The sequence below is a fragment of the Mustela putorius genome, unplaced genomic scaffold, assembly GCF_011764305.1.
Source record: "Mustela putorius furo isolate JIRA1106 unplaced genomic scaffold, ASM1176430v1.1 tig00000151_pilon_pilon_pilon, whole genome shotgun sequence".
Taxonomy (NCBI): domain Eukaryota; kingdom Metazoa; phylum Chordata; class Mammalia; order Carnivora; family Mustelidae; genus Mustela; species Mustela putorius.
Genome location: NW_025421296.1, coordinates 6,948,892 through 6,972,695, shown reverse-complemented (window position 1 = coordinate 6,972,695; position 23,804 = coordinate 6,948,892). Strand labels below are relative to the sequence as shown.

At 45.1% G+C, this 23,804-nt stretch overlaps 1 protein-coding gene across 9 annotated transcripts in view; it reads left to right on the top strand.

The window, feature by feature from the left end:
* Positions 1 to 1,345: 1,345 nt before the first annotated feature.
* The window catches only part of CHD7 (chromodomain helicase DNA binding protein 7), a 187,103-nt gene continuing 164,644 nt past the window's right edge, over positions 1,346 to 23,804 (top strand). For 2 of the 9 annotated variants that reach the window (XM_045075759.1, XM_045075751.1), the window contains exon 1: positions 1,346 to 1,679. The gene's annotated coding sequence lies outside the window, so the exon portion shown is untranslated. Of the gene's footprint in view, positions 1,680 to 2,248; positions 2,361 to 4,371; positions 4,429 to 5,783; positions 5,874 to 5,928; positions 5,995 to 23,804 lie in introns of those variants that run through there. The other 7 variants (XM_045075752.1, XM_045075754.1, XM_045075753.1 and 4 more) reach the window with 7 other exon arrangements.

Here is a 23,804-nt window from a genome sequence, read left to right as displayed (position 1 = left end):
AAAATAAATGTTTGAGTGGTTAAATCCCTATAATCAAAATTATTGAGTAGTTCTAGTTGTTATGCAGCAAACTGGTTTTGATTAATCTTTTGAGCAAGTAGAAATATTGTGATTAGTCTTAGCACTACAGGTGGTGAATGGAAATGTGTGTTTTGCATAGTTTTGCAATTTTCTCAGTTTATTTTGGAGTCTAATAATAGCAAGTTGCTTTACTCTATATCTATTTTAGGACTATCTTTGACAAAAGTCCCTTCCTTGAGACAACAATAAATGCCATCTTCAACCTAATAACATCACCTTAAAGTATACAATTGTTGAGCGTTTAAAAGAATAATAATTGCTCAGTAACTTGCAAGCAGAAAGTGCTTCGTAAATGTTTGTAGATTTGTCTCCTGAAAGGAAAATTAATAAAGGAAGATTTTCTTCAGGGTTACTCTTCCTTTTGTACCGGGAGGAGAAAGAGAAGAAGAGGTGTGGACATTAAAGGTTAGGAGATCATATAAAAGTGCCAATTTTTGCCAAAGAATGATGAAAACATTCTAGTCCTGACACATTTAATAATGGGCACACAACCTATTTCTTTGTTTCATAACGATTGCCCTCTCTCTCCCTTTTTTGGCATGGTAACAAATTCAACAAAATCAACGCCATCTAGTTAAACTTTTTTTGATTTAGTAGTGGATCCGGCCGTCCTGTCAACGAGGAGGTAGGAAAAGCAGTGTGGAGAGGCAGGATAAATCTAGTTGACATGGTACGTGTCCATTCTGAATAATTTCATGTGGGAAAATAATTTCAAGTTGAAGGATAATTACAGAAGAGACATCCAAAGCCCTCGAGCCGCCGCCGTCCGCGGACCATTGGAAACCCCTCGCCGTGGCCAGGAGGACCGCGGCCGGCTCCCAGCCGCCGCTTCCTGCCCCGGGGCGGCGCACCCTGACTCCGGGAAGGTGCCGCGCGGGGAAACGTGGCACCCTCTCCAGCCTGCGCCCGGGGCGCTGCCGCGCGGCGGCCGAGCGCTCGGAAGAGCCGTTGCCAGAGGGGCTGCGCGGCGGCCGCGCACCGGCCGGCGGGGAGAACCGCCCGCAGCGCCGGCGCCCGCCCCGGGAAGGGAAGTGGCGCCCGGCCCGCCCTCCGCAGCCCGCCGCCCCGCAGCCCCGCGCCGCCCCTTTTCTCTCGGCCTCTCCCTCGGCCTCCGCCACCCCGGCCGAATTCTTGCATAAATTATGCCAGGCGCGCCTGACGTCAGGTGGCGGCGCGCGGGCGCGGCGCGGAGGGAGCTGCCGGCGGGCGCGCGCGGCCCCGCGGCCTCGGGCGCGCGCGGCGTGCCGGGCGCGCGCAGGCGCTGGCGTGCTGGGGCCGCGGCGGCGGCGGCGGCGGCAGCGGTGGCGGCGGCGGCGGCGGCGGCGCGGGGGTTGAGCCGTGGTAGTGCGGACGCGCTCGTGCTCGGGAACTATCGGATTAAACTTGAATCGAGTGAAATTACACAAAGGAGCGCCGCTGAGGAGGCGGCCCGGGGACCCGGAGACCCTGAAACTCGCCAGAGCCCCGTTCGCCCCCGACCAACTCCGCGCCCGTGGATTAGACCCCTGGCCGCGGCCGCCGAGCCAACTCCGGAGCCCGTTCTGCGTTTTGTTTTCCCCTCGGCACAGGACAGCTGAGGAGCCCTACCGACCGACCCGGTGAGTGCGAGAGTTCGCCGGGCGCCTCCGGGAGGGGCGGCGGCAGGAAATCGCTTCGGGCCGGGGCCGCGCGAGGAGTTGGGAGCGAGGAGTTGGGCGTGTGCGGGGCGAGGGGCGAGGGCGGGCGGGGGCCGGGGCCGGCGCAGGAGCGCAGCGCCGCGCGTGCCTTGTCGCCGGCGTCGCCGCCCGCGGGGCCCGAACCCGCGCCCCGAGCGCCGCCCGGCGCCCCAACTTTTGCCTGCGTCCGCGGGGCCGGCGGCGGCGGGGGCGCGCGGTCCGGCCGAGGGTCACTTCCTCGCATGTAAATGGCTTTTTGTTGTGCTGCCGGCGTGGGGGGGGACGGGGGACAGGAGGGAGCGTGTCTGCGCGCGGGGGAGCGCGAGCGCGTTTCCTCCCGCCGGCGCCGAGCACGAGTTGCCGGCTCCATTCGAAAGAAAAAGGAAGGAGAAAAAGTTGGGCTCCAACTCAAGTGCGAGTGGGCGATGGGCGCGCGGGCGCGGGGCGGCTGAGCGGCGGCGGCGGCGGCTCGGGGACGGCGGCGACCCCCGCCTCCCGCCCCCGCCCCCCGCTCCGGACCGACCACGCCGCGCTCGCCGGGAGCGGCGGCCGCACCGGCGCGAACAAAGTGCGTCCCTCCTGGCGCGGCGGCGCCGACCCGCGCGGGGACGGCCACCGGGCGAGGTGGGTCGGCGGCGGGGAAAGTGCGCGGGGCGCCGCGTGGGGCGGGGGCGGCAGGAACACGCGGCGCTGGGGGAGTCCGGACCCCAACCCGTGCCGGCCGCGGGCGCGGAGTTGCGAGCCCGGAGCTGGGGGTTCTCGGGGCTCCCCGGCAGCTCCCAAATGCGCGAGGAGGAGAAGAAAGGGAGCGGGGCCGGGGCGAGCGCGGGGAGGCGCGGCGAGGAGGGGACCCCACCTTGCCGAGCTAGCCGGGCCGGCGGCGGCGACTGCATAATAGCGACTTTAACCCCCCGAGGCAATTCGGCTCCCCCACCCCCGACCCCGCTGGGGGTCAGCGCCGGGCGGGGGGGGGTCACCAGGTGGCCCCCGAGGTGGCTCGGGTGCGCTCTGCCCCCGCAGAGATCCGCGGTTCGGAGCGTGAACGGCCGAGGTGGCTGGAGGCCAAGCGGTCAGCGGGGAGAGGAAGGAGGGCGGCGGGGGACGCGTTGTTTGTTTGGTTCTCACCGGGGACTGGGCTCACCGGGGGTGCGGGGGCTCGGGCACCGGGTGAGCTGCGGTGCGGCTGCGTCCGCGCGGGGCGAGCGCGGCCCGGGGGGGTGGGGAGGGCGGCGGATCCCGGGCGGAGGGTGGAGGGGGGGGTCGAGAGGCTCCGGGGAAGGAGCCGCCGGCCCCGAGCAGCCATCATTACCGAGCCGCCTTTCTCCGGATGGCTCTGCCTCGAGGAGCCCCGCGCCGTGGGAGCGCACCCCAAACTCCCGGCCGGCCGCCCGCTTTGTGAGCGCCCCCGTAGAGCGGGCGGCGCGGGGAGTGCTCCTGCTATGGGTCGGACGGTTTTCCCGGAGGTCACTTTTAGAGACTGTTCACGCCTCGATTTTAAACTAGTTTTTTCCCCCCTCTTCTGAACAGACAATGGACAAAAGAAAAGTAGCAACCCACATGGAGAGTTTCCTTTTGAATTGCTAGAATTAGATACACTATCCAGCTCTCTACTCGCTAAGTATACTTTTTAGTTTCCCATTGTATATTATCTAGCAATCGATTTAAATAACTTATCTTGAAATATGTCCATCCTCTGGGCTCGATTGCTGGGGTATGTTGAATATTTTAATTTATTTTAAAAGGACTTATGTGAAGGCCCTGATTTTTATTTTCTAAGATACTAATTTAAGCCGTCTTTGCAGTGGGCATTACCTTTCGAAGAGGTTGCGTGTATTTTTCCCCCAATTCTCTCCCAATAACGAGAGGGGGGAGTACTCACTATGCGTAATAATCCAATAGGAAAAAAAATAGTTCTCTTTATTTCCTCACAGATCCATTCTAACGATGACAAACAAATCTTAGTGACTGGGACCTTAACAGCATGGGAACCTGATTTATCCCAGTTATAATTCTATTTAGATTGTAGTAATGTGTGAGTACTAGGTAATTCTTATTTCAGAAATAACTTGAGCAGTGATTTTATGAAGTTGAATCCGTCTCCCAGCCCCCAGAGTACATCTGTCGCGGAGTGTTTTTGTCTTGCTGTTGCACAACAGAAGCCCTCCAGTCTTTACCCTAAAATGGCAGCTTTCATTTGACTGGGGCCCATTCATTGACAATGATAATAAAGAGGCTGAAAGCTAGATGCTAGGGGCACGGAGCAGTACTCGGTTTGCCTTTCTAGGTGATAATAAGTAGGAGACATTTTATGTCTTCCAGATTTGCTCACGAAAACTTTATTTTCCCTGGAAAAATCTGTACTGTAGAAAAAAGTTACAAAGTAAACAGAATTTGAAAATGTATAGGGACTTGCAGTAAATTTTAGGAACCAAATTTTCTTATTTTGCCACTAGTTAAAATATGGCATTCTCCCCTCTTGGATGACCTGATAAAGGGAATAATGGATTTTTGTGAGGCTTGTAACAGGTGAATTTCCTAACCATGACACTTAAGAATTATTTTCCAGCACTGTGTATTTTATAATTTATATTCTCTTGATATGTTCTTCTTTTTTTTTTTTCTTCCTCTGTGCAAGCCAGTAAATTGAAGCCTGAGGAATTCTAGGTTTTTCAAGATTCAAATGAATTTTTAGGTAAGAAATGAATAATAATAATATAGACTGGAATGGGAATTCCAAACTCTAGTTATATTGGTTTAATCAATAGGTGTATTTTTAAGTTAATTTAAAAAATAACTCCCTTTTCTATGTCTTGACATGGAAGTCAGGACAGAAAAATGATACAGGTTGTGTATCATACATGATGGTGATGGTTTAAAAACTCAAACATTATTTTCTTCTTTGAGGAAAAGATAACTCCTTTTCCCCAAGTTTAAAATACAGAAGTCAAGTTTAAAATCCATCTACTGACTTAGTTTTAAAATAGAACTTGCATAGATTCATCTGTACTTGGTTTAGTTTTTAACCAGTGGACTTAGAGGATTAGTTCCCAAACTAGTTCCCAAACTCCATGAGTTTTTCTTTTATTGAATTAAAATGAATATTGGTTTACCTTTATAATAATGTGTCAAAGAAATGTTACAACTTTTTTTTTTCATACAAACACAGTCAATAATGTAATATTTATAGTATGGTTTTTAAGCAATTAGGTCAAAAGAAAAAGCGTTCTTCATTTGTGACTGAATACAATTGAGTGCTTCAGTGTATGAGTTGTGTGACCCATAAGAGCAATCTAAGTGCCAAGTTAGAGTAGTTATTTCAGACCTAGCTTTGCAACATTTTATTCCCTGTGCTTAAGAAAGTTTGCTTGAGATAAAGTCACCATCCATTTATTTACTCTTGTTTCAGTGATCCTCAGCCTTTTGGTGCATAACTGACAAAAAAGAGGTAGGACTTTCCCTCAGGGAGTTTACTGTCTAGTGGGAGAGAGAGTTCTTCAGGTAACCAGATACTCACATTTAACTTTTAAGGTTAACTTTGGAGGTAGTTATCTTTCATCCTTTATAATCCATATATGGCTTTTTGGATTTGATAGCAGACACCATGGCTATCCTATAAACATCTATAAATAAGGCATTGCAAGAATAAAAATGCTTAGTCAGGGCAGAGTAAAGTGTGTGACTATAAAAAATGGCCCTTAAAGCTTCAGCTTTGTAATAAACTGATTTACTTTCGGTGTTCAGATGGTTTCTAGATATAAACAAACGTGCACTGAAATAGATATAGGTCACATAGCTAAATTCACTAAAAAAAAAAAAAGATGGCGAAGGAACATTTTGGATGATCTCGAGATGATGTCAGGAACACATTGGCCCTGTGTGACTCTTTCGTTGTCTTGTCCATTCTTTATGGACGTGTTTATGTATCTTTTTTAAAAAAGCTGTTCTTTTTTATGTCACAGGAAATTTTGAGTTTAGTATAATATCTTCTCAGGGTTCTAAAGCCATTATTGCTTTATTTGGGTGATAAAATTTTCCTTTTTTTCCTAGGAATCTTTATTATTTTGCATTGCTTCTTAAAAAACAACCCTTTGATATTCAAAGATGATGGATGATGTTAAAGTATAAAAGAAATTGGGAGTAAGTGATCACTTTTTTTCTACAAGAAATAAAAAGATGTCATGTTGTATTTCAGGTTGGTTTGCAATTATGCCAGGCAGAAGTCCATAGCCGATTATGGTGGGAGTTAGGAGCTGGGAAGGTAATTAAAAATGCTACTGCTGCTCTTTTATATTTTACTTTTATCAATATATTAAAATTCTTAAATGAAACCACACCTCTCTGATAAAAATAATGAATAGAAGTAGGAAATCATCATGATACTGTCAAATAGGAATTTATCTTGTGATCATTAGTGAATCTTTGGATATTTAGAGAGTTGAGGACCTTAGAGAGCTAACCTAACTTTCTCATTTTACAGATTAAGAAACTAAAGCCCAGAGAGATTGATTAAATGAGTTGCCTCTGGCTGGTCACCCGGGGCTGCTGGTCACCAAGACAGGGCTGTCTTGGTCATGGTTGTCTTCTTGGTGCCCAGCTTGGTGCCAGTGTAGGGGAGGTACTCGGTTTGTTTGTTTGTTTTTTGGATGACTAAGCTGGGTCTGGAAGAATGGAGCTCTACCTCTTAGGTTTTCATCAAAATCACCTTTGGCTTCAGAATTTAGCACCCCTCTTAAAGGTGTTCTGAAGCCTGTAAAAATTTGTCTCTACTGTGTAATGGTTTGGAGGTTTTTTGTTTTTTGTTTTGTAAAACTACGATTATCTGTCTAGAAAAATGCAGAGATAATTATTCCAAGATTTGATTACTGTTTTCATTTAAGAAGCTTGTATTCATTATCATAACTAGATTTCTGTACCTTTTAACTAATGTTAGGTGACTGGAAACATGATTGTTTTCCCAGTGAAGTATTTTTAGAGGGTTCTGTTAAAAAATAATGTAGAATAGTAATACAGAAGCATAACTTGGTAGTAAAAGTCTGATTGGTCCTTGGATTTGTTCAGTTATGTGAGGTGACACTTTCTTTAGTGGCCCTTTTAGCCTCTAAAGTGCTGTAGGTGTCAGCCTTGGCTCTAGTGGCAAGTGACTTTGGACCACAATCAGTTTTCCTGGTTTGTCTGTTTTCTTGTTCATCCATTCAGGTACTTACTTATTGGTTACCTTTCAGGTGAAGGGTACTGTATTGGGAAAACAGTGGTGCCACAAGAAGACGTGGTAGACCCAGACAAGACATGAATAGAGCAACTGCACTGTCCTAGGTGCTGTGCAGTGGGTACTGGGAGGAGTGAGAGCTAGATGGGGGCCCATCTAGCTGTGTGGGTTTTCAGACCTTAGGAAGTGGTTGTAGCACTGCCATCTAAGTGATGCTAGAAAAGGAGGGTAGCGTTAGCTAACTTAGAGGGAGGTAGTGTGTTTGAGGTCTACTGAGAGCCACTACTCTACTGAGAACCACTACATGCGACTCGAGACAGGTGGAGGGCAGCGTGGGTAGGGCCCGTGGAATACTGAATTTGGGATTTGAGAAAAAGTTACAGAGCTACTGATGAGTGTTAAGCAGTGGTTGACAGGGATGGATTTATTTTCTGAAGAAGATTGGATTAATGGGTAAGGCAGCAGAGGGAGAATAGGTTAGGGGCCGCATCCAGCCTGCTGTTGCTGTGCTCCATTTGATGGGGAAATAATAATGGTTTGGACGAATTTGGTGGCTGTGAGGATGGAGAAAAATAGACTTGCGTGAAAAGTACTCAGGAGGTATGATGGCTAGGACTTGGAGGAGAGATTTCCTCTTGGGGAGCAGAAGGTGTCAGGGGAAAATATACATGTACATGTATACATACATATACACACTGTTCAGCCAGCCGGCTGGTTGGTGATGTTGTTCACTACGGCAGGGAGCACCCCATGAGAACCAGATCTGAGGACAGTGCTGGTCTGCTCTTACAGCCTATGATTGAGGTAGCAGGTAACGGACCATGATGCCCTTGCTCAGCTTTCTTTCCATTGCTAGTGGCATTCCAAAACTTTCCCGAAATGATCTGCGAGCTTCCTCAAAAAGTGGTGCGTGGCGAGTCCACCAAGGAGTGCTGGTAAAGGTCCGTGAGATGCAGCGGGGAGAAAAGAGAAGAAACCATTGTTATTTGCCTAAAACATGGCACTTTGTTTGTTACTTGGCTGAGATGTAGCACTTGGAATGAATTTGCTCATCACAGACTGATAACAAGCCTATGGTAAGCAGACTTGGCCACATTTTGTTCTTCTGCATCTCCACGTTGTGGTGGTGGCTTTCTCTTGCTAGTTACGTACTGACCAAGGTGCTCAGGTTCCCAGCAGATAGCCCGTGGGTCGCACTCTGCTCAGTGAGGGGAGTTAATTGTGTTTTAGGAGATGCTTGCAGTCGTACATGGGTGTGGTGTGGATCCTACATTAGGATCCCTACCTGTCTTTTAGTGGATGATGTATAACTTTGCTGTGTAAATTATCTTAAAAGCCACTTTGTTCAATTATTATAAAAAGTGGATTATATAGCATGGTTAGTAGCAAATGAGAGATGCTAACTGATAAATCTAGAAAAGCTTCTAATGAGATAAATTATGAAAATCCTGAATGTTTGTCTGGAAACAGTTTTTGAGGGAAGTGTTCAGATTTTTGTGTTTGTTAGTTTATGTAGGAAATGATATTACCCACTTATTTTTGTTATAAATCAGACTTTGATCTTGGTGTGCATGAAGATATCCTTCTTGGGACTCCTTGCCTTTTGGTAGGGTCTGTTTCAAAAGTACTTTCATTGACATTGTTCTTCATAGGCTTTTCTGGTGGCCAGTGTGACTTGGGCAAGTCTCTCCAAATTCTTCCTGGCTCCTTCAGGATAGGCAGGATTGTGTGGCTCTAGGGACATAGGCTGATTGTAAGGAAATGCTTCATGTGACAGTTTTACCTCTCGTTCTGAACGATTATTTGAATAAGTTTTAAAATTCAGGAATAGTGTTTCCTGTGGTGGAAGAGTGTACCAGCTGGGCTTGCTTGCTCTACCTCCTGATAAACTGTTGTCACCTACTCCGTGCCAACTTCCTTATTGCACTGCTTCTTCAGCATGGTAGTTTTCAGTTTTTCAAAAACTTTATAAGATGCATTTTTTTTTGTTTGCTTGCTCTCATCAACAGTACCTTCTCATAATTTAAGAAATCATTGCCTTCTCCGAGGTGTAGACACTAAATGGAAAGCTGCATGCAGGTTCCTGTGATGTGGGTTTTAGTGGAAGAATATAGAGGATGTTTATTTGTCCTGCCCCCTCCCACCTCCACTCTGCAACGCCAGTGAGCTAGCAGGTTTGAGTTTTCCACTATGTATCTCATATATGGGGTTGGGGCGGGGCAGGTCAGGCAAAGAGCTACTGTCAGCATGGGGACAGTGGGATCTGGATTGCCACAGTGAGACTTTGTGGAGGGAAAGGCAGGGAATTAGACACTTGTGTCTCTCTCCCTGGGATCCACCACTTAAAATAGTCAGAGATTTTTACACTGTAGTTGCAGTAGGTCTAATAAAGGATACGGGATACCTTAGTGATCAGTTTTTTCCCCTAATCCTGTGGCAAGTTGGGGGACTCTTTCAGCTTTTTTAAAGGGTCCACTTTTTTCTCTTTTTATTCTTCTGTAAAATATCCATAACAGAATTTGTTGATAATTAGCAAGTGTGCTATGCTTTAAACGCACATAAAAACTATTATCTTTGATGTGATACTAAGAGGCGAATGGTGAGAAGGTCCCCTGTAGAATCATAAGCATGCTTTAGTTTCTAAGATAGTTCCTGCCATTGCACTAAGTGAATAATAAAATCAGTTTGAGCACAGGTGTACAATCAAAAATATGCCTTGCTTGGTGATGTATTTTAGGGTGTATGGGTCTAGAAATTACTTCATTTATGGATGGGACTAATATATTGAAACAGTGAAGCCTACATCCTCAAGGTGAACTTTTTTGAAACCTCTCTATTGCAGTATTTCATATTCTTGTATACTTGACCTTGTTTGTGCTTGGAATTTTGCTTTGGCCAATTGCAGGTGTATTTATCTTGTCAGAAAAATCATGCAGACTCATCTTGAGAATTTAAAAATCTTGATTAAATTAAGGAGCTTTATTTTTCTATTAGGTGTGTGTTGGGGCAGTCAGCTAAAAAGGTGTGGAAATAACAAAACAGCATTACAAATAACAGTAATAACTTTAGCTACTAACCAATAGCTAGTTAAGGAGCATTTCCAGTCAAGTAGGTATTATGCTAAGTATTTTAATGGATTGTTTCATTTACCTATCAAAACCTAGGAGAGAAGTAGAATTACTTTCTGCATTTATAGATGAGGAGACCTCAGTTGAGAGGTTAAATTGCCCAGGACCTTAAAATTCTAGCAAGTGATGAGGAGGAATTTGAATCCAGATTGGCCAGTGTCCAGAATCTGCATGTGTAACTGTCTTTCTCTGTTTTGTCCTCAGTAAGCTCTGAGACCATCATTTCTGTCTTAATAGACAAAGGTCTGTTAAAAATACTGGTAGCACCCTGTCATCCTCTGTCGTACCCTATTACTGTGTCCACTCAGTGCAGGTTATTTCTGTCCACACTCCCTCTGTTTGGCCTTCCTGTATTTGTGGGGCCATATGTCTTGATGTCTACAGTGACTAAGTCCCATGTCTTTCACTCTTTCTGTCCCTCCTTTGCCGTGGAGGTGAGAACAATTGTTCTTATGGTGGTTTTATCCTGTGGTGGCTGAGAACTTGAGTTCTGACATCAGATCAGAGTGAACCGTAAAAGTGGAAATAATACTCCTACCAACTGGGGCACCTGGGTAGCTCAGTGGGTTGGACCTCTGCCTTCGGCTCAGGTCATGATCTCAGAGTCCTGGGATTGAGCCCTTCATCAGGCTCTGTGCTCGGCGTGGAGCCTGCTTCTCCCTCTCTCTCTCTCTCTGCTTGCCTCTCTGCCTACTTGTGATCTGTCAAATAAATAAATAAAATCATAAAAAAAAAAATTACTCCTACCAAGTAACCAGGGTTGTGATGGGAGATTGAGATACTTTAGCTAAAGCACTTGGTATAGCAAATGGCATATGTATTGAGTAGTTATTATTATTTTGAATAGTTATTATTATTTGCTTACTCTTAATCATTGAGTTTATCAAACCATGTATCTTGATTTTATTTTTTTTAATTTTTTAAAAAAGATTTTATTTATTTATTTGACAGAGATCACAAGTAGGCAGAGAGGCAAGCAGAGAGAGAAGGGGAAGCAGGCTCCCCGCTGAGCAGAGAGCCGGATGCGGGGCTCGATCCCAGGACCCTGAGATCATGACCTGAGCTGAAGGCAGAGGTTTAACCCACTGAGCCACCCAGGTGCCCCTTGATTTTATTTTTAATTTAAAAAGTCCCCATAACCCTAAATTATGACTGGAAAGATTAAGTGGCCTGCAGTAGTGATCGGCTATACCTTTTTCACTTTTCCCCAGGAACAGACATAAAATTATTTGTCCCTTGTCCTGGTGTATAACTAGACGTTGTTTAGCTAAGTTCTTGTAGTTACTGAGAGGCGGTTGTGAGATATCCCAACTACTAAAAATGACAAATTTGAGGAACTAGTTCTTCCTTTTGAGCTGTAAGATACCCATTTGCAGCCTGAATCGTGGCTGCCTCACTGGCAAACCAGTCATTCTTTCTTTTCCTCAAACCTGCACTTCTCCCCAAATGCCAGAGGATGTAATCTTAGGCCGTCAGTGGTGTGGGCATGTTCGATCAGTTCTGGAGTATTAGAACTTCCCAGTTCAGACTGGAGGGTTACAGAGTATAAGAATACTCTGGAGCTTTTGGTCTTCAAGTCGCTGATCATTTGTTTCAACCCTGTCCTCTCCAAATTCTCTTTATTGCTTAAGGAGGAAACAAGATGGGATCTAAAATGAAGGTAGATTTGGGGCCAGGATTTGGAGTAGCTACAAGTGAATGAGATGGTTCCCTTCCTCTGGAAGGGTAAGGCTCTGGGATAGTTCTCTTGGAATTCCACTGCTATCTAGACAGGCATGACAATGGAAGAGGTGGAGTATAGACAACTTTCATTTTTTAAGATTCCATTTTCTTTTCACTTAAAAGCAACTTTACGGGCACAATAAAATGGTCGGGCAAAATGTAAACACTTGATCAGTATGGACGCAGGGAGTTCCTTGTACTGTTCTTGCATCTTTATTGCAAACTTGGGAAGTTGTCCGCAAATCAAAGTTTCTTAAGTAACATGACTGACTCTAAGGGCTTGATCTTAGTAGCTAGCCCTTGGTGTGGACTTCTTGTGAGTTCACATTTTGTTAAATTTCTTATTTATGTGAACTGTTTCCACTGACTCCTGAAGTAAGATTAATCAAAATGCTGAGGTAGCGGGGCACCTGTGTGGCTCAGTCGGTTAAGCATCTGCTTTCAGTTTGGGTCAGGGTCCTGGGGCCCTGGGATAGGGCCCCGATGTGCCCTGCTTCACAGGGAGTCTGCTCCCTCTGCTCCTCTCCTGCTTGTGCACACTCTCTCTTCATGTCAACTGAAAAAATAAAATCTTAAAATAACCAAAAATGCTGAGGTAGGTGAGGGAATGGAGTTTTAGAGTTTGTTTAATAAATTTAATAAATTTGCCCCAAATCACAGCTGTTAAAGATGGAGTTGGGCTCATTCATTTAGTAGCTCATTCATTTAGTAGCCTATGGCATTAACCTCTCTGCAGAACTTGCTTTGTTTGGATGGACCCATCCAACAAACAGGATGTAGGCCTTGGAAGGGTAGGATGAACTTAACAAGATCTTACATTCCTGTGCTTTGGAGGGCTGCCTCCTGGAAAGAAATTGAGAGGCAGAAAGGTGTCTCTTAATGGCTTATAATTAGTGAAGTTTCTTTTCCTCAGATGTTATATCTTACTGTGAATGCTTTCAGCCCAGAAGACACATGTTCATTGTAAGACTTCCTGGTGTCCCAGCCCTGTTTTTGTTTACCAGTCCAAGACCTAGCCAGCATCAGAGTATTCAGCTTGCAACAGAAAGGTGTTCCCGAATGTTCCTTCCCAGTGTTTATCCTAGATGTGATTCACTTAGTATCTTTTCCTCCTTACACAGGCCTTAAGTTGCCTGGGCAGGAACCCAGGATGCTGCGTAGGCTCACTTGTTCCTCATAGATGCATTATTTGGGGGAATATGCATCCTCCTTGTAGACTGCGTCTGCTAACACATAAGATGGCAGGCCATCTTCTCCAACCATACGTTGCATGGTTTCAATTGGTATAAAATTCAAATGCATTAATCAGTAGACTTTTATGTTTTGGGGTAGATGTGGGTTCCTTTTCCAGAAGGTTAAAAAAGAGAAAAGAAAAAAAAATCCTAAATGCTAATACTACTTTGCCTCATAGAAATATTTATGGTGATATGTTTCTACATTTTCTTCGTGTTTATAGATTTTTCTTTCCCCTTTCACAACTGAAGAAACTGTTGCCTAGTTTGAATACCGTGAGCTTCTAGTTGAAACTTAAGTTTTGCCATTTTTTGGTACAATTAAAATTAAAATGTTTGTCTGGATTGTGTTAAGTTTCAGAACTGGGTTTATCACCAGAATTAGCATTTTAAGTTTTCCGTTTCCCCCCTCATTAAAAACCAAAAATAAACATCTGGGCTGGTGTCATAAAGAACTTTGTGGCCAGTATGGGCTGCTGAGAGCCATGGTGTTTAGCTGGGTGCTGCAGGAGAAGGAAGCGTCTGTCTTATGTGCTGTCAGATCCAGTTGTAAGGACACAGTACAGTAGCACAGTCGGGTGCTTTCCCCACGTGGCTGAGCCCACCGGCATGGACACTGCTGTAACCGGGTTGTGGGCTGGCAAGTGTGTGCTGTAGTGCTGTTGGACTGCTCTGTGCGGGAGCAAAGGTCATGTGCTGTCCAGGGAGCTGCACGGGAACCAGGCTTTTGCGAGCAGAATGGCTGATGTTGGGACCCCCTGTCATAGTCTACAGCTCAGGCTTTTCAGAACCTCGGGAGATGGCCATATTGTTGGGATTTTCCTTTATGGGTCACTGCTGCAAACCAACAGTAATGTCTTCCTTTAGCAGATCTAAAAAATGACCATTTCTTACCTTTGCCTTCTCTAAAAATGACTGCTTGGGCCAGCTGTTGGCTCCGGTAAGAGATTTGGCTCTTGTTTCACCTACCAGGCTAGGGGTGAGAAAATGGGTCAGTGATTCAGATGATTAAGGCACGACAGCATTAATTCATATCCCTGTGAAATTTACTTAACTATTTCTTACTCCCAATGTTGTCCTTCGTGAGAGCAACTCCACCTTGCCCTTTTCTCACTGTTTTGAAGCAGTTGCATGGGAAACGATCGATCATTATCCTTGGGGCAGAAAGCAGCTTTTTAACAATGTTTTTATCTCCTCCTTTCTGCCTTCCCCCTTCCACCTTGCCAGGATTCAGAAGGTGTACGAGGCTGCTTTGCAGAAATAATGCAGTCATTGGTCTTTAGGAAGAGTGGAGTTTGAGCTGGGCTGAGGCACCTTTTTCATCTCTTTTCTTCAAGGGATTCATAAAATGAGTCCATGTGGGTGATTTTTTGGATTTTATGTAGTTATTTTACAAGTGCACTTGGTAAGATTCAGATAACTAATAAAATAGGTTTTTGTCATGCTTTAGAATTGACACAGTCCTCTGGCGTACTTGCTAAAAATGCAGATTCCTCTAGGTCCATCCTACTGAGTTGGAATCTCTGTGGGCCATCTAAAATCTGACTTTTTATCTTGGTGTTTCAGTACTCTAAAAAGCCACACATTCAGGCAAATGTGGTAGTTACACAGTGGGCATACCTGGGAAGTAGAAAACAATTTGGGAAAAAGGAAACCCCACTCATATGTACTCACAATATTTTTGGTGACTTGTGCAAGTACTGTTACTCGCTTACATGCAGAGGAGTGAGGTGTGGCTGCTGTTGGTGTGTCAGTTGATAGAAAAGGCGAAGATGGACGGGTGGATCAAGAGTTTAAAAGCATAGTCCGCTTTAGAGGTGGTGTCAGAAAGGAGAGGAGAATAGCTCGTTTGTATTTATTTGTTACATTTGATTTTCCTTCCTGCCATGGAATAATTACAACTTTGTTTAGTGTGTACTTCTGGTTTACATGGTGCGGGTGTGAACAGGGAATGGGCTGACGTGCAGCCGTGCTATTTTTGGGCAGCCCATTTCAAGCAAGTATCACTTCCAAGGACATGTAATAACTTTAAAATGAGAGTTCACTCGAAACGTAATTTGGCGAGTGGGTTAGTGCTGTCTTTGAGGACTTGGTAGCAGAGTTCTCTGGAGGAGACTCGAAGCCCGTGTTGAGAGGGTGGAAGGACGCATCCACACGGAGGATTTTGCTCAGCCGCCCCTTCCTCTCTGGCTTAGCACTCACAGTACTTGTCTCCCTGGACCCTGGCACGCAGGCTCCGTCAGGCTCCTGGGCCTTGCGTCCCATGTTCCCGCGGGTCCTCCTTCCTCTCCGTCCTGTTCCCTGCGGACGCCGGCACTCGGGGTTCCCTCTCGTCTGCGGCCGGCACTCGGGGTTCCCTCTCGTCGGCCCCCGGGCCTGGTTGAGCCCACAGCCTCGCTCTGGTTTCTGTGTGACGGACTCCTCAATCTGTATTCCTGTTTCCGGTATCTCTCCCGTCCTCTCCGCTGTGTCCCCAGACTGTGTGAAACCTGGCTTTTTAACACCTCCTCCTCCCTGCCCAAGCGTAACAAAAGCCCGAAGCTCCAATTCCAGTTCTTTCTCTTGAGTTCTGGCTGTCCTGAGGCCTGCACTGCTGGTGGTGGTTCCTGACTCCTGACTCTTGGCTCCCCGTCCTGGTCCCGGCCGCCCGCGGTGTGTTGCAGGCTCCTTCTCCTCAGAGGGTGCCCCATCCTGGTGTCCTGGCATCCTGGCTCCTTCCACTACGTTGCACTCTCCCTGACGCCCGCTCGGCTATTAGAGTGCAGTCCCGGGCCTGCGGGGCCATCGCTGTCATTGTTAGTTGCACTGGAGGAGAGCAGGGCAGGAACCAGTGTCTGGTGGATCCCCCTCCACCCCCCATTCCCCTTTCCTGGCCTTTTGCATCTTTGGTCTGTGCCCGGGCTGCCACCCCAGGCATCCCCACCACCCAGGCCGGGAGTTTAGAAGGAGCCGGCTGTGGGGTGCAGCAGGCTGCGAAGCGTGGGCCCCGCTCCAGCTCTGCTCCTTGTGGGGCGGCCTCCGCGTGGTTGCTCTTGGGGCCCGGTGTTAGTGCAAGGTTGCCCTGTGCCTGAGGCCTTGCTGGCCTTCTCCGCGGCAGGTAGCACCTTGTGCCTGGCTGGCTCCTAGGTAGTTCAGAACCTGGGTGGGAAAGCAGGGGGAGAGTTACTCTGGCCTCCTCAAACCCCATCGTTGCATCCCTGGCGTTTGATCTGAACGTGGTTTCCCACCGTGGCATTGTTTTGACCCAGTACGGAAGCTGCGTCACGGGTTAATTCAGTGTGTTTGTAGGTTAGCCCAGTAATGTCTGTTTTCTTAGATTGTGTTGGAGGGAAAACTGTTAAAACTAGCTCCTGAAATCCTTTGGGAGGGAATTGCTGGCTGCATTGGGTGTGACCTAAGTAAGTACTGGAGTGGGTGATGTTAGCATGAGGAACCATTTGGTGACACTGGAATCTAGGTGGATGCCTGACTTCTGAGCTCGTGCGAGCACATCAGACTTTTAGAAATGGGGTTAGAGAAAACTGGACCCAACCTGATCTATGTTAGAGTGAGCTTTTAAATAAAGGGCCGTACCCACGTCATTTCTAGGAAGGACTTTAATGAATGCAGAGACATGGCCCGTAACGGCAGGGCAAAATTCAATAATGTTTTCAGATTTACATCTCTAAAGAGAAAAATGACAATTTCTGTGGGAGGTTTGTAATACAGTCTTTTTGGTTTTGGGGAATCTGGATATGCCTACTGAAAGCTGTTATTTCATTAACTCTTTCAAAGGTAATAGAATTATGAGTATGTAAATCTTGATAATATTTTTGGTGCCTAGGACTTTGATGTTTGTGAAGGTGTGCCCATGTAAAATTATAAGTTCCTTGGGAGGTACTGAAATTGTTCTGCAGCTCTAGGAATTGCAGGTTCATCCACACGTGACAGTGTGGGACAGGACAGCACAGTGTATGTCATTGAGTGCTAAAAAGGTGTGATGCTGTCAGTCTGGTAGCAACTGGAAGCAGCAAGTGCAGGACTTGGTAATGGAGGAAGAAATCAGGAGGTCTGATTTGCACTGTCTTTTGGGAGGTTGGAGTAGCTGAGAAAGCATATGAACAAAAGCACAGAGACCTGTCAGCCCAGGATCCTGGCAGGGAGCAGACAGGTAGCCCAGAGTAGCTTGAATGGGCCAGCGCAGGGGACTATTTTCCCAGTGCCCTCCCTGGGAGGACACAGCTGCTGCCATGCACCTGCCCCCTCCCCCTCTCTGTCCCTGAGTCAGTCCCCCATGGCTGAGTGAGGCCTGCCAGCTCAGGGAGGATCCCAGTAGGCCAGGAAGAAAGGAGCAGGGCTGGGAGAGACAAGAAGGGTGTGGGCTGTGGCGAAACTGGAAGTTCAGAGTGTTAGATCCTGACTTCCATTACGTGATGGAATGGAGTTGAAAGGTTAGTTTGGCAACATGTGATGGATTGCAGTTGAAGAGGGACTAGAGGCAAAAAGTCAGAGCGGCTGGAGTCGGCCAGCCGGCAGTGGTGGAGCCCTGAGTACCGGGAAGCTGAAGAGGAGAGCTTGGGACCCCGTGAGCAAGGGGAGGGCGGGGTGGGAACCCGTCACTCCAGGAGGCCTGGTATAGAGCTGAGAGTGCTTCGAGGAGAACTTAGGTTGGATATTGTGAACTGAGATTGAGAAGTAGAAAACATTGGAGGAGGGTAAGATGTATAAAAAGAGAAAGTGATCACATTAGAAAGGTTCCAAAGGAAAGCTTCTTAACTGGCGAAGTTGTGCAACTTGCACGTCAAGAAACAGCAAAATACTAAACTGTTTTTGTTTGTTTTAAATAAAAGGATCTTATGAAGATGACTTTGGAACTGTTTTCACATGTAGCTTGACTTTATTTTTGTAAATATCCTTTACAGCTTGGGCATCCTTGGAATAACGTGACAGTATCCTATGGAATATTAATATTACTCTCTCAGAGTCAAATCAGCGCCATGGCAATTTGATCAGGAGTCTGTAGGAAGGCCATACAAATAGTTACTACAAACCAAAGTTCACCAGTTTACTGTAGTTCAACTTTCTTTTAAATGTGTGTGTCCCAACATTAGGAAGGACAGTCTCATGTTTTATACTTCGTCTACTCTGTGTGTGGATCTGTTAAAAAGACACATCAGCATTTTCGGGGAGAGAATACAGCAGAGACACAGTTACAGCCCAATGGAAAGCCATAAAGGGTATCAGTAGATAATGCATAGAAGAAAATTCAGTTGCCAATAAACATAAACATTTCCAAATTGTGGAGTAATAAAAGTGCAGATTAAAACGAGATCGTTGGGGCACCTGGGTGGCTCAGTGGGTTGAGCCTCTTCCTTCGGCTTGGGTTGTGGTCTCTGGGTCCTGGGATCGAGCCCCACGTGGGGCTCTACTCAGCAGGGAGCCTGCTCCCCCCCCCGCCCCCCCGTCTGTTGCTCTCTCTACCTGTGATCTCTCTCTCTGTCATATAAGTAAAGTCTTTAAAAAAAACCAACAAAAACGAGATCCTTTTTTTCTCCTTGTCAAATAAGTAAAAATATAAAACATATTCTTGATGCTGCCAGAATATCGATGAAGCTTGCACACTCAGTGCTGTCTGAAGTTCAATAAATACAAATATTTTGGAATGAAACTGGGGATTATATGTCTCAAGACATTTATAAATAGCCATTGAAGTGTTAACCATGTATCCTAAGAAAGAATCTGAAATGCAATCAGCTATTATGAATAAAGAGTTGCAGCATTTTTTCTGAGTGAAAAATTGCAAATGGTTTAATTTGTGTTCTATCATATGTTAGAATATTAGGCAAACATCACAAATCACGTTTTTAAAAAAATAAAACTTGTAAGAGTAGGGTATAAAATAATATTAACTGTGGTCCCAATTTTATACAGATTAATTTATAAGCATAGGAAAAGACTAGAGGGAAATATATCAGTTTAAAAACATGAGTGATTTCAGAGATTGGCAGTTTTACTTAGTTAAAAGCTCTGATTCCTGAGTTAACTAGATCTGGTTTGAATCTCTAACAGCTTATTGGCTGTTTGACTTTTGGACAAGTGACTTCTTAGCTCTTTGTGACCACAGGCAAGGTTTTTTTTTTTTTTTTTTTTAACTTAACTAAGACTCAGTTTCTTGAGCTCTAACTAGGAGATGATAATAGTACTTACCTCCTGGGCTTACTTAGATTAATGTAATAGTGCTTTTAAAATACTTCACACAGTGCTTGTTGTATCATTAGCACTCAGTAAATGTTAGTTTTTTGGATTGCAGGTGATTTTTATTTTAATCTTTTTGTATTTATTTACTTATTTATTTGACAGAAATCACAAGTAGGCAGAGAGGCAGGCAGAGAGAGAGGAAGGGAAGCAGGCTCCCTGCTGAGCAGAGAGCCTGATGTAGGGCTCTATCACAGGACCCCGGGATCATGACCTGAACTGAAGGCAGAGGCCTTAACCCACTGAGCCACCCAGGCCCCTCTAATCTTATTATTTTTAAAATTCTAAACTGAAAGATACTTTTACAATCAAGAAAAACAATAACCACCACCAAGAAGCTGTCTGGTACCTTATAAGGAAGGATGGACTGACAATTTTTCACTCTTTTATGGTAGGGCTGGGAAAATCTTCTGAAAACAAAACAAAACAAAACAAAACTTAGCTGGTTATTGGGTGCCTGGGTGGGTCAGTGGGTTAAAGCCTCTGCCTTCGGCTCAGGTCATGATCCCAGGGTCCTGGGATCGAGCCCCACATCGGGCTCTCTGCTCAGCAGGGAGCCTGCTTCCTTCTCTCTCTCTGCCTCTCTGCCTACTTGTGATCTCACTCTCTGTCAAATACATAAAGAATCTTTAAAAAAAAAAAAAAACCAACTTAGCTGGTTATATTGTTTAAACAAATAGTCCCAACTTTTCCCTCTCAGGGTTTTTCTTTTTTCTAGGTCACTTAGCAATAATTAGCTTATTTTTTCTATCCCAAAGAAATTTTGTTCTGTAGTGAGTTGAATTTTAAAGACCCCCCCCCCCCTTTTAAGTTTTCTGAAGTCAAAACAAGAATCATCTTTTTCCTCCCCTTGAAAACAAGTCATCTTTAAAAATATTTCTATAGATGAGATCTGAATTTGGTTAATATTAACTGCACATTTAGCACTCAAATTTCAGACATATTTAGTGCTAGCTTCTGTACGTCTCACCTAATTGTTTAAATATGTGAGCATGATTTTGATATTTGGGAGGTGGAGGAGAAAGCCCTTGAGGTTTTCGAGCTTGAGTTAAAAGGCTTATTGTGTCTTGGAGCAAGTTGATGTAAGCTAGTAGGAAGACTTCAGCATCTGGAACTCTCTCACCTTGGAACTGTGTCTTTCTCGTAGAAGAAACACATCTGGGCTGCATGCAGCCTAGAGAAACAGTCTCTGTTTCCTTCACAGGAGGGTAACAGATTTGCACTTAGAATAAAATAACTTCAAAGCTTTTGTCTCCTTGAAGTTATGTTACCTTGCATTTATCGCACACATTCTTTATTATATCTTCTGTGGCAAACAGAGTAGGGTAAGAAAAGAATGGAGACAAGTTGTTAACATTGTCCCCTAAGTTAATTAATAAGAGTAACAAGTTGATGGTGATATAAAACTTGAAAACCGTAGAATCTGGAATATAAGCAATTACATTTTATTATTACACTTCATCAAATTAAGATGGCATCAGTCGTAAGACCTATTTCTGATGTATTGAAATGTGAAGAAAAAAAGTATGTCTTGGAATTGATGAAATACAGTGAGTAAAAAAAAAAGCAAGAACCCTTCAGTTTACAGTTATGTGTAATTTTTTCAGTTTTGTTTACTGAGTAAAAAGGAGAATCAACTGAATGCATCTGAAATTGGACCCTAAGCCTCTAATCTTGAGCAGAAAGATTTCACAGTACTGTGTCACTTTGATCATACCTGGTGCCATCTCTAACCCGCCTTGCTCTGTATGTTATGAGTGGCCGAGATGGACTGATGAATCAGGTATTTCAGCATGACCCTGCTTGGCCACTGGTCCTAATGGAAGCAGACTGTGGGCAACTTTCTGTAGTGTTAATCTTCCAGACTGCTCTCAACACATTGGGCACCATAACAGTGTCACTGAGACTATTCCATAAGACCGAAGCCAACCTTGATTAAAACTCACAGGAAAACAAGAAATGTACTGTTAACCATGAAAAACCCGACTTGACAAACGATCAGCTGTTTGAGTATAGATTCTGAGCTTCTTACTAGGCTAGTGCCCACATTTTACATATGCAAAAGTAGTAAAATAAATGGTTCCTGTTTATGAAGAAGTTTAAAATCTAACTACTTGGTGATAAAACAAAAGGAAGGACGCCTTTTAATATTTTTGTATTTTCGGATAATTTAAGAGGATTTTGCATCAGATAGTGGGAGGGCAGTATGTGAAGAATTCAGATCAGGTGGACTTCTCCAAACCCAAATGTGGACCTGTTAAAGGGACATCAGAACTTCCTCCTCCACCAGCCCTAAGAAAGAAAAACTGCAGATAAAATGATGCAGATAAAAATTCCTCAATGGGGATGCCTGGGTGGCTGAGTCGGTTAAGCGTCTGCCTTCGGCTCAAGTCATGATCTCAGGGTCCTGGGACTGAGTCCCCCATTGGGCTCCTTGCTTGGTGGGATCCTGCTTCTCTCTCTGCCTGCTGATCCCTGTGCTTGTGCTTGCTCTCTCTCTGACAAATAAAATTCCTTCCTTCCTTCTTCCTTTCCTTTCCTGCCCTCTCTTTCTCTCTCTCTCTTTCTGTAAAGCTTCCCTAAATGTACAGTTAGAGATTGGAAAGGTAGCATGGCATAAATGTTAAAGACAAGACCTCTGGAGTCAGATGACCTGGGTTTAAAACCCAGTTCCAGCACTTAACTGTCTTTAGGACCTTGAGCAAGTTAATTCAGTTTCCTCACTTGTAAAATGCGGTTCATAATAGTACCTTCCTATTTAGTGCCTGGCACATACTAGGCATTCATTAAAACGAGCAGTTACTGATACTGTTATGGCTTGCTGTTTCTTTGTAAAGAGAGGATGAAAGTGAGGGGTGTAAAGATTTCAGAGCCCTGGTATCTATTTGCATAACAAAGTTTCAAATAAAGATGGTAGCTAACAGTATTCTTGGCATCACAATGAGCATGAACCCAACTGGAGAACAATTAGTTTTAGTATCTTTAAAAGGAAAGGTTGAAAGTATGATTGTAGCATTACCTTTAGAACATTTTGCAAGTAATATCTTGGTCAGGGTTTTCTGGATTTCTCTGTGTGTTATGTGGTTAAAGAAGGAGTGGTTTTAAGATGGCAGTGTGGATTTAGGATGTAGCCAAGTGTGAGCAGAATGGTGCTTTGTGTAATGTTACCGGCCTCTCCTGTTTTATCCCGTAGATTCCCTTATCAGTGATACAACCAAGTAATTTAATGTCACCAAAAAATTACGTGACCATCAAGAAGAACTGAGATGATTTAAAAATTGCCAAATACTGATATTTTAGCCATTGTTTCTAGTAATGTAGAGTGAGCCAGTGCTATGTGATGGGGATTATTACATGTTATCTTTTTATTTTTTTATCTTTTTTTTTTTTAAATTTAAAGCCTCAGATGGCTTTTTCTGCATAGCCAGTCCTTTGTCTCCCCTCATTCCTATGGAACATGTCCCGGCTCCTCTGTTTCCTTCCTGAGGGTGGGGAGGGCATAGAAAACTCGAGTTAAGAAATGGGGCAAGACTTTAAGGAGCTTACAGTTGAATTAACTTTCATCTCCTCTTCAGCCTCGTGCTCCACTGACTTCTAGCGTCACCCGTCACAGGCCACCCTCTCTGCTGCCTCCTGGGTTAGGTCAAGTGTGTGTGTGTCTCCTCCCCTTCTTGTTTGTTGTTTCATAGCTAGAGATTGTTTCTATGGAAATATTTTAGATTCTAAACAGTCAAATTTCAAAAGATCATGAGGGATAAAACTAAATACTGAATTGATACTTGGTGATTGCTTGCCTTAGGTCTTTCCAGCCATGCTAGCAGCTTTTTACCTTCACGGATTAGGTCTAGGATGTCTCTAAAAGCTTATTACTACCTTAGAGTAAGTGCAACAGCCAGTGGTGTTCTGATGTAGGTACACATTATCTAGCAGGTCTTTTTATTAGTTGCTGTGCTGAGACGAGATATTGACCTGATGAAAGCCAACGTTCCATGAATCTGTCTTAACCCAAACTAGATGAAGACAGCACTAAACCCAAAGGAATCAGAACCACAGGATTAGGAGTTGACTATGTTTGGGCTAAGACGATGAGCCGGTGGCACAGCCAGTGACTAAGTAGTTGTAGAAATTTAAAAATACAGTCAGCTGAGGTGCTGACTGGGTGGCCGTTGAAACCAACTCAAAGGTCTGTGCATGTGAGGGAGTTTGCAAAGTCTCTAGCTGCTGTCAGTAGCCATTGGAGGCAGTATAACCTAAGAGTTAGGAGCATGGGTACTGGAGTGGGAACCTGGTTCTAATTTAGACGGCACACTGTACCACGTGACCTTGGGAAAGCTACTGAAATCCTCCAGGCTCAGTTTCTGAAGTGAGACCAGTGCCTGGCGCGCGCCGCTAAGCGCAGCCACGGGCACGATGACGATGGGTGATGGGGTCGCAGCTCTGGCAGGTCTGTCATTGCCTCCGAAGGTGATGCTTTCCAGAAACGGTGGGCTGGTTTCACAGATAAGAACAATATGCTCATCTGAATCTTGTGCTGAGTGAGGTTTGT